General features: G+C 42.2%; 1 pseudogene; it reads left to right on the top strand.

The window, feature by feature from the left end:
• The first annotated feature begins 11,077 nt into the window (after positions 1 to 11,077).
• LOC122437398 lies at positions 11,078 to 11,161 on the top strand (annotated as a pseudogene).
• Positions 11,162 to 11,431: the final 270 nt, after the last annotated feature.

Raw genomic sequence — 11,431 nt, 5'->3', positions numbered from 1 at the left:
CAGCTGCCTCCTTGCCCGTCCTCAAACCCAAGTACATCCCTGCAGCAGGGCTTAGAAGACTTGTTTCCCAAACGTTCTCATGACTTGCTTTCTTTATGGCATCTTGGCTTACATATGACTTCCTAGGAGAATGCCTGGCACATACTGGGTAAATAAATGAATGGATAGCAATATCTATATTAATCCCGTGAGCGGCACCTAGGAAGCACTTACTAACCAGCATGTAATAACAGTTTGGCCTAAGCACTCTTGTCATGCCTTTGAAATCTGCACTCACTCCCAGTGTTCCCACTGGACCTACGAAGGAAAAGTGGAGATCCGCGGGGCACCAAGAACCAGATGCATGCGAAGTCCGTGGCCACCAGAGGGCGCCACAGGCGGCGGCATCTGCGCACTGCGGTACAGACTGCGGCTGCAGCAACGCTGGAGGTTGGGGCCCCCCTCCCCTCACCAGTACCGGAGAGAAGGGAAGTGAGTATCCAAAAGCCATGGTTTCTAAAACTGCACGTGACTCCTTCGTGCAGTCAGGATGCAGTCAGCGAAGACTGCTAACCCAGATCCCGAGGCTTTTATAGAAAGGACGGTTTTAGTTCAGTTCACTTCAGGTCAGTCGCTCAGTCTTGTCCGACTCTTTGAGACCCCATGGACTGCAGCACGCCAGGCCTCCCTGTCCATCACCAACTCCCAGAGTTTACTCAAACTCATGTCCATTGAGTCGGTGATGCCATCCAACCATCTCGTCCTCTGTCGTCCCCTTCTCCTGCCTTCAATCTTTCCCAGCATTAGGGTCTTTTCAAATGAGTCAGTTTTTCACATCAGCCGGCCAAAATATTGGAGTTTCAGCTTCAGCATCAGTCTTTCCAACGAATATTCAGGACTGATTTCCTTTAGGAAGACCGGTTGGATCTCCTTGCAGAGAGATTTTGAGAGTTAATTAAAATGGGTCCCCCTGCCCCCACTATTTGTCAAACTCCAAACCTCAGCACTTCCAACTCACCTGAGATCAGCTTGCTTGACAATAATCCCTTCCTCCCCACAAACACAGAACCCAGAAACTGGAACTTTACTTAACACAAACTCCTCTGTCTGACAAACCCCTGCCATCATCTACCCACCCCAGGAACAGTGTTCTGAGCCTGCCTGAGTGACTTGGGTCTGTTCTCCTAGAAGACCACTGTTCCATGTAACACCTTCCACAGCAAATTCTGCTATGAACTATGATTCTGTGAGCCTCCTGAAAGCAGAATCTGGCTTAATGAGGGTGGGGAGTGCGGGAGAGAGAAAGAGATTAGCCACTAACATGGGCTAGGAGGCTCCTTTCTGACTTCTCAGCCCTCAGAAAAAGTCTGACATCTCTAGCATCCAGACTCAGTCCCTGCCCTCACACACCCTGTCTATTCTCCAGACCCTCCCTGTTCCCTTCTGGGTGAATCCCATGCGGGCAGGTCAGCCCTGCAGCCTGGGTGCTGGATAACATCTTAGAGGTCACCTCACCATTTCTGGGGCCCATGCAGCATGCTGAGAACCCACTACTCACTCCCCTCACCCCAGGTCCTTGTGTGGTGATTTGGCCCGGGGCCAAATACCATCTTTCCAATGGTATGCACACTGTTTCCCAGGCATGGCTGCCCATGGTCTTGCCTATCTTTCCCACTGCCGCTTCTTGGGGTGAACGCTGTGTGTTTAGAACGGGGCTCTCACTCAGCAGAGGGCCAGAGGATGGGCCTGGGCAGGGCAGGGAGTGAGGTGGTGAATGCTGCTTTAGCCAACAGATGACCTGAGCTGAGGATGTGGCTGGGAGGTGAGTACAAGGATCAGGGCATGCAGCATCTGAAGTCAAGACCCCCAGGTCTTCCCATCTTCCACACGGCTCCTGCTTTTTTGGCCACTGCCCCTGTAAGTTCCTTTTAAAATACCTTCCCCACCCACCCCCAGGTACCCCATGGGTGGGATCACTTTGCCTGCAAAACAAACTGCTTTCATTATGTAACAATGAGCGTGTCTATCCACTGTTAACAACGTGAACATTTATAAGGGCCAACACAGCTTCTGGCCAACATGAGAGGCTGTGGATCGCCTCGCTGAAGTGTGAGAATTCAGCCCAAAGTAAAGTCACTTGACATTCTCTTTTGCTTGGGCAGCCTTGTTATAAGTAAAGGTGTGACTTTTCCTTGGGCTTTTTGAAATTCTAAAATAACTACAGTGCCTCAGTATTACCCACCCACCCTCCACAGACACCAGTCTCTGGAGATTTCTGAGTGTGAATGCTGACTTTGGCACATGACTTGTTCTGTCCTGCAAAGTCCCACTCTTTAGAATGCTGTTCTTTGCTGGGTGAATAAAGGTTCATTTACTAATTTTTCACGAGCTTCCATGAAAAATGGATTAGTGGGCTAATTTTAACCATAGCCCTTGCCCGTAGCATAATGCTTTAACCCAATGAAATAGAGCTATCTCTGGAACATAAAATTGTATGTACAGCATGATTATAACTCCATTAAAAACAACTTTTAGCATTTCCAGCCACGACAGAGTTAAAAAAAAGGAAAATTGTTAGTTGTTCAGTCGTGTTCAACTCTTTGCGACCACATGGACTATAGCCCACCAGGCTCCTCTGTCCATGGGATTCTCCAGGCAAGAATACTGGAGTGGGTCGCCCTGCCCTTCTCCAGGGTATCTTCCCAACCCAGGGATCAAACCCGGGTCTCCCACACTGCGGGCAGATTCTTTACTGTCTCAGCCACCAGGGAAGCCCCATGGCAGAGTGAAGACACTGGCAAATCCTCTCATCCGAAAATAATGTTAAACTGGACAAAATGGTCATAAACAATAATTTCAGGGCTGGCTCTGAAAATTGATCAAATATAAATGACACATTAAGAAAAATTCACTCATAAAAAACCGTTGAACTTCCGGTAAGAACAACGGGAGTTTGAGGTGTTCTTGCTTCTGGCTGCCCCCTCCCACCAGGCTCGGGAGAGATAGATCTAGTAGAATATGACTGGCTGTGAAAACCAGCAGTTTCACTGCTGGAGGAGGCTGCTTGATTCAGAAAGGAGGGTAAAAGTCCCATGTTCAACAGAGTTTCAGTAAAAGTAGCAAGCTTGGTGTAAGACAAATGGGAAAGCTCACAGCCCTGCTTGTTTGAAGTTTCAGGCGGGCAGCAGATCTGTAGAGTATCCAGAAATTTAACAGGAAAAGTTGGAAATAAAATAGCTCCAAAGGGATGAGATAAACTCTGCACACATTTCTGGCTGTCTGGGAGTCTGCTCCTGCACAAACATGTCCTGGGAGGACCTGGTAGGAAATAAAAGCTGAGATAAAAAAACTGCTTGAAGCTTCAGCTGCATTCAACAAATTCTGATACATTCTCTTTTCATTTTTATTCTGTTACAAATATTTTCTAATTTTCCTTGTTACGGCTTCTTAGATAACACCCATCATTTAAAAGTGGACATTTAATATCTGAATATATGTGGTTTTTAAAGTATCTTTGATATTAATTTCTCATTTTGATATTAACTTCTCATTTAAATACTTCTCTGCAATCACTCTCTGTGTTTTTTCAGTCTTTTAGCTTTATTGAGGCTTTCAATGGCCAAGTCTAAGATCTCTCTTAGTAAATGTCACATTGTCCTTGAAAATAAGTGGGTTATTTTCAAATATCTTTTGATATTGATTTCTAACAAAATTTCACATTGGTAAGAGAACAGACTCTGTATGACTTCAATACCTTTAGACCATGAAATTTTTGCACCTTGTTCTATGTCCCTGAATATGTTCCAGTGTCTCCTGGTTTATAGTCTATGGGAACTTGAATAGCATTTGTATCCTGCTATTGTGTGAAAGTTCTATAAATCTTAATTATGTTGAGTTGGTTCCTAGTGCTTTTCAGGTCTACTATATCCTTCTACTTTTCTGTCTATTCATTCTATTAATTTTTGAGAGCTTGATATTGAAATTCCAACTAAAACTCTTACTTTATCTACTTAAAATGATTGTAATATATAGTGGAACTATATGTAACTTTGTTCTATATTTTCCAAGTCTCCTGTAAATGTATTACCATATTTTCATAATTTAAAAAATAAAAAAGAATGAAAAATAAAACCTTCCTGAGCTTTGGATATGCTCCCCAGTGCACACTCAGATTGTTGGTAGAGGGTGGAAGCCATGCTGGTTGAAGGTGCGTGAGCACAACCTCTGACCATCCATTGCTGATCACTAAACTATGTCTACAGAGCTATGTAGACAGCCTTCAAAGACGGGCTAAACTGAGCAGACATATCAGCGGCAGCACATGGCAAACGGACTGGTAACCACAGAGGAAGTTCAAGTAAGTGCTTCAACAAAACAAAGCAAAACTGGGAAAAAACCTTAGAGGAATAAAACCAGGGTCAAGAATTGCTACAAAATATTATCTAAAAATGTCCAGTTCCAACAAATTATAAGACATGCAAAGAAATTGGAAAGTGTGTTCCATACTCAGGGGAAAAAAGCAATTTAAAAAAGTGGGCACAGATGTTGAATTTAGCAGAAAAAACTTTCAAAGCAGCTATTATAAATGTTTAAAGGATTAAAGGAAACTATGACAATGACCCAACATGTAGGGAGAGAATCTAGGTAAATACAAACCCTAAAACAGGAAGCCCTGAGTGGCCAGTTTGGAGAGTTCAAAGGGGTGCTCACGCTAGGCTGCTTCAGTCGTGTCTGACTCTGTGGGACCCTACAGACCGTAGCCGTCCAGGCTCCTCTGTCCATGGGCTTCCCCAGGCAAGAACACTGGAGTGGGTTGCCATGTGCTCCTCTAGGGGATCTTTCCGACGCAGGGATTGAACCTGGGTATCTTGCATTGCAGGCAGATTCTTTACAATCCGAGCTTTACAACCTTGGTTTCTATGGTGGCTCAGACAGTAAAGAATCTGCCTGCAATGCTGGAAACCCAGATTCAATCCCTGGGTTGGGAAGATCCGCTGGAGAAGGAAATGGCAACCCATTCCAGTATTCTTGCCCAGAAAATTCCATGGACAGAGGAACCTGGTGGGCTACCATTCATGGGATTGCAAAGAGTCAGACATGAATGAGAGACTAACATTAACACACTAAAAAAGGACCACATGTAAATTCTAGAATTGAAAGTATAATAACTGAAATGAAAAATACACTAAATAGGTTTATTTAAGATGTCAGGGAAAAAGAACTGGTGAACTTGAAGGTAGATCAATAGGAATCATCCAACATGAAGAACAAATAAAAAAAGATGGAAGAAAAATGAGTGGAGCTATGACATTTTTGGGACAATACAATGTATCAAAATTATGTGTAATAAGACTCCCAGAAGGAAAGAAGAGAGATTAAGGGGCAGAAAACATTTTGAAGAGTTTTTTCTGTGGTTGAAAACTTCTCAAATTTGATTAGAAATTATCTGCAGGCCCAAGAAGCTCAAAAAACCTAAATCAGGGTAATCACAAAGAGATCCACACCTAGACACACTGTAGTCAAAGTGCTGAAAGCCAAAATAAAGAGAAAAGCATGAAAACAGCCAGAGAAAAATAACTCAAACAAGGAAATAAGGGATTAAGAGCTGACCTCGCCTGAGAAACAGTGGAGACATACAGGCAATGGAAAGATAAGTTCAAAGTACCATGGAAAAAAGTTAAAAAAAAAATTCCTTATCCACTCAAATATCCTTTAAGAATGAAGGCAAATACAACTAAGATTAATTTTTAAAAATAATACAAAAGGATGATTAAAAGAGAAAAATCTAATGCATCAGAATAATTTGGAATGCCATTAAAATAGTACTTAGAAGAAATGTATAGCCTTGTACACCAATCTTCTTGAAAAGAGATCTCAAATCAGTAACCCCAATTTCTACGTTAAAGACAATGGTAACATGCACACACACACACAAGAAATTAGGAAAAGAAGAGCAAATGAAACTCAAAGTAAGCAAAAGGAAGGGTTAGGATGGAAATCAATACAACAGGAAACAATTGATGAAAATCAATGAAGTCAAAGCCAATTCTTTGAGAAAAATCAATAAAATTGATGTATTTAGTTAGTTTAACCAGATGAAAAGAGAAACAAACAATACTATATATAAAAGAGATGATATTATTACTGATTCAGCAGACATGAAAATAATAATAAAGGAAAAATTTAGTGAACACCTTTATACCAATAATTCCAACAACTTGGTGAAATGGATACATTTCTTGAGAGACACAAACTACCAAAGCTCACACACAAGAGACAGTCAAATACTCTGCTGCTTATTAAAAACATAAACTTGTCGTTGAAAACTTGCCCCTGAATAAAATTTCAGGCTCAGCTGAATGCTACCAAATATTTAAAGAAGAAATAATTCTACATAAACTCTTTCAGAAAATCAAAGAAAATACTCCACCATTACCCTGATAGTAAAACGAGACAAAGAGATCACAAGAAAAGAACACTACAGAGCAATATGCTTCATGAACATAAATGCAAAGCTTGAACAAAATTTATCAAATCAATAAAAACAACAGAAAAAAGATAATACATCATGACCAAGTGGGGTTTATTTTAGGTATGCAAGTTTGGTTTAACTTTCAAGAACCAATGTAATTCAACATATTGAAGAAATAAAAAAGAAAAATCATATGATTATCTCAACAGACACATTTGACAAAATGCAATAATCCCTCTTGATAGAATCTCAGCAAACTAGGAATAGAGAGCTGCTTTTTTTCAACCTCGTAAAATGGATCTATAAAAAACCTTCAGCTGGCATAATACTTAGTGGTGAACAATGGAATGCTTTCTGCCTAACATCAAGAAGAGAATGATGTCCACTCTCACCATTTCTGTTCAAGATTCTATTGGAGATTGTAGCCAGTGCAGTAGGCAAAAAAGAAAAAAAAAACAGCATCCATATTGGGAAGGAAGAAGTAAAATTATCTTTATTCACAGATGACATGGTTATGTAGAAATCCAATGAAATCTGCAATAAAAGCTACTAGAATCTAGAGTTGAATTTATTCACAGGTCAGGTTACAAGATCAGTGTACAAAAACCAACCACATTAGTGCTAAATACTATCAACAAACAGTTAGAAATTAGAAACATCATTTACAATAGCATTAAATATGAAATGCATAAGGACAAATCTGATAAAAGGTGTGAAAAACTTTACACTTTAAACTACAAAACACTGCTGACATAAAATGAAAGACCTAAATAAGCAGAAGGATATATTACATTCCAAAGTCAGAAGACACAATAGTGCTAAGACGCCAGTTCTTCCCTGGCGTTGAATCAATATAGTCAATGTAATCCTGATTAAAATCTCAGCATAATTTTTAATAGAAATTGACAAATGGGATGCAAAGGACCTTGGACTAACCAAAATAACTTTCAGAAAGAACAAAGTTAGAGGGTTAACACTATCCGATTTCAAGATTTATTATAAAGCTACAGTAACAAAGATACTGTGATACTGGTGTCAAGATAGACAAATAGATTCACTGAGCAGAAAAGAAAAGTCCAAAAATTGACTTACACATATATGGACATTTTTTATACAGATGGGAATGCAATTCAGTGTAGACAGGATAGTCTTTTTAAGAAATAAGGCTGGAACAACTGAAGAGCTGTACATAAACATGTGAACTTAGGCCTTTCCCAATACCATAGACAGAAATCAACCTCAAAATGGGTCATAGACGTAAGTGAAAGAGCTAAAGCTGAATTATTGCTTGAAGACATGTAGAAAATTTTTGTGACCTTGTGCTGTTGGGAAATTCTTAGATATGACTAAAAAAGAAATGACCTATAAAAGAAAAAGATTGACAAAGCATAATTTACATCACCAAAATTAAAAACATTTGCTCTTTGAAGATATCATTAAGAAAGTGAAAAGAGAGTCAGGCTGGGAGAAATTATTTGCAAACCCTACATCTGATAAGGTGTTGGAGAAGACTCTTGAGAGTCCCTTGGACTGCAAGGAGATCCAACCAGTCCATCCTAAAGGAGATCAGTCCTGGGTGTTCATTGGAAGGATTGATGCTGAGGCTGAAACTCCAGTACTTTGGCCACCTCATGCAAAGAGTTGACTCACTGGAAAAGACCCTGATGCTGGGAGGGATTGGGGGCAGGAGGAGAAGGGGACGACAGAGGACGAGATGGTTGGATGGCATCACTGACTCGATGGACATGAGTTTGAGTAAACTCTGGGAGTTGGTGATGGACAGGGAGGCCTGGCGTGCTGCAATTCATGGGATCGCAAAGAGTTCGACACGACTGAGCAACTGAACTGAACTGAACTGAACTGACATCTGATAAAGGACTCACATCCAGAATGTATAAAGGGGGGAGGAGCCAAGATGGTGGAGGAGTAGGACGGGGAGACCACTTTCTCCCCTACAAATTCATCGAAAGAACAACTGAACGCTGAGCAAACTTCACAAAACAACTGACTGCTAGCAGAGGACATCAGGCGCCCAGAAAAGCAGCCCATCATCTCTGAAAAGAGGTAGGACAAAATATAAAAGATAAAAAGAGAGACAAAAGAGCTAGGGATGGAGACCTGTCCCGGGAAGGGAGTCGTAATAGAGGAAGTTTCCAAACACCAGGAAACCCTCTCACTGGCGGGTGTGGGGGAAGTTTTCAAATCTCGGAGGGTAACCTAACTGGGAGGAAAAATAAATAAAACCCACAGATTACATGCCTAAAAGCAACTCCCAGCAGAAAAGTACCCCAGACGCCAGCACCCGCCGCCAGCAAGTGGGGGGCGGAATGGAGAGGAGCAGGCGGCATTGCTTAGGGTAAGGACCGGGCCGAATGCCCTGAGTGCAATCGGAGGGAGCTAACTTGAGATAGCAACTTAAATGGTGGGATAGCAAGAGAGAGAGAGAAAATTAACCGGCCTGAACACACTGCCGGCCGTTCGCAGAACAAAGGGACTGAGCAATTCCAGAGAAGTGCTAGCCGGCTGTGGAACAGTCCATCCCCCGCCAGAGGCAGGAGACAGGGCGGAGGGGAAAGGGGCAAACTCGGCCCCAGAGACGGCGTCCCCTACCAAACTGCAAACAGGCTCCCAGTTTCTAACCAAAGACTTCCTGAGATTCTGGATGGTCGACATCCGCTGGGAGGGTCGCGGCTAGAGGCCAGCTCCCGGGAACAGACACAAGGCGCACGCACCTGCCAGGCTCGCACAGAAACTGAGGCTGGGACCACGGAGGGGAGAAGGCGCGCCGCACCTGGGGAGAGTGCGCCCGTCAAGCTCCTGGCTGCCTGAGCTGCTCGGGCTGGGAAGGCTCAAAACACAGGCCCAACCAAGTCCGTGTTTTTGTGGAGTACCCGAAAACTGGAACTGCATGCCACACAGGGCCCGCTCCATATAGAGCAGCTGGGAGCCTGAGCAGTGTAGACGGGGAAAGCACACACCCGTGAGCGGGGGCAAACCCAGTGTGGTCGGAACACTGTGAGTGCTCCCCACACAGGCCAGTGACACTTGTCTGCAGCGCCCCGCCCTCCCCGCAGCAGGACTGAACAGGCGAACCTGAACAAGAGACCACCTCCGCCCGCCTGGGTCAGGGCGGAAATGAGGCTCTGAAGAGACCGGCAAACAGAAGCCAAATAAACAAAGGGAACCGCTTCAGAAGGGACCGCTGCAACAGATTAAAATCCCTGTAGGTAACACCGACTACACCGGAAGGGGCCTATAGATATCGAGAAGTGTAAGCTGGAACGAGGAGCTATCTGAAACTGAACCGAACCCACACTGACCACAACAGCTCCAGAGAAAGTCCTAGATGTATTTTTACTTTTTTTTTTTTTTATTAAAAAAATTTTTTTTTCTCTTTTTTTATTTTTTCTCTTTTATTTTCTTTTAAAATTCCCTATCACTCCCCCATTACCCCTTAACTTTCATTTTCATATATTTTTACTATTTTTTTTAATTAGGAAAAAAAATTTTTTTCTTGTTTTATTTTTTTCCTCTTATTTTCTTTTAAAGTCCTCTATTACTCCTCTACTACTCCTTAATTTTCGTTTTCATTTCACTATAACTTGCGTCAAAAAAAAAAAAAAAAAGGAGAAGCCATATTTTTAAACTGAACTTCATATATATTTCTAAAATTTTTTGTGTTTTTGTTTTTAATATTGTATTTTTAAGAGTCTAACCTCTACTCTAGATTTTTAATCTTTGTTTTTCAGTATTTGATATCAATTTTGGACATTTAAGGATCCAATATTCAGTACCCATTTTTACTCATGAGTGTGTTGATTACTCTCTCCCACTTTTGACTCTCCGTTTTCTCTCTCAGATCACCTCTATTTCCTCCCTCCCCCATCTCTTCCCAGTCCAATTCTGTGAATCTCTGTGGGTGTCTGGGCTACGGAGAACACTTTGGGAACAGAGAACTGCGTAGATCTGTCTCTCTCCTCTTGAATCCCCCTTTTTCTCCTCCTGCTCAGCTCTATCTCCCTCCTCCCTCTCCTCTTCTTCATGTAACTCTATGAACCTCTTTGGGTGTCCCTCATGGTGGAGAATCTTTTCACCATTAACCTAGAAGTTTTATTATCAGTGCGGTATAGTTGGAGAAGTCTTGAGGCTACTGGAATAATAAGACTGAAGTCCAGAGGCAGGAGACTTAAGCCCAAAACCTGAGAACACCAGAAAACTCCTGACTATAGGGAACACTAAGTAATAAGAGATCATCCAAAAGCCTCCATACCTACACTGAAACCAACCACCACCCAAGAGCCAATAAGTTCCAGAGCAAGACATACCACACAAATTCTCCAGCAACGCAGGAACATAGCCCTGAGCATCAACATACAGGCTGCCCAAAGTCACACCTAACACATAGACCCATCTCAAAACTCACTACTGGACACTCCATTGCATGCCAGGGAGAAGAAATCCAGTTCCACGCACCAGAACACTGACTCAAGCTTCCCTAACCAGGAAACCTTGACAAGCCAATCGTCCAACCCCACCCACTGGGTGAAACCTCCACAATAAAAAGGAACCACAGACCACCAGAATACAGAAAGCCCACTCCAGACACAGCAATCTAAACAAGATGAAAGCTTTGCGCAGTGGCAGTATCGTAGCCAATGAGGTTTATCCGAGGCGCGATTATTGCTAATTAAAAAAAAAAGAAGTAAACAAGATGAAAAGGCAGAGAAATACCCAACAGGTAAAAGAACATGAAAAATGCCCACCAAGTCAAACAAAAAGGCAGAGAAATACCCAACAGGTAAAAGAACATGAAAAATGCCCACCAAGTCAAACAAAAGAGGAGGAGATAGGGAATCTACCTGAAAAAGAATTTAGAATAATGATAATAAAAATGATCCAAAATCTTGAAAACAAAATGGAGTTACAGATAAATAGCCTGGAGACAAAGATTGAGAAGATGCAAGAAATGTTTAATAAAGA

The sequence above is a fragment of the Cervus canadensis genome, chromosome 2 (genome assembly GCF_019320065.1).
Source record: "Cervus canadensis isolate Bull #8, Minnesota chromosome 2, ASM1932006v1, whole genome shotgun sequence".
Lineage (NCBI taxonomy): Eukaryota > Metazoa > Chordata > Mammalia > Artiodactyla > Cervidae > Cervus > Cervus canadensis.
The sequence above is the reverse complement of the archived record's forward strand: the minus strand, read 5'-3'. Positions and strand labels throughout refer to the sequence as shown.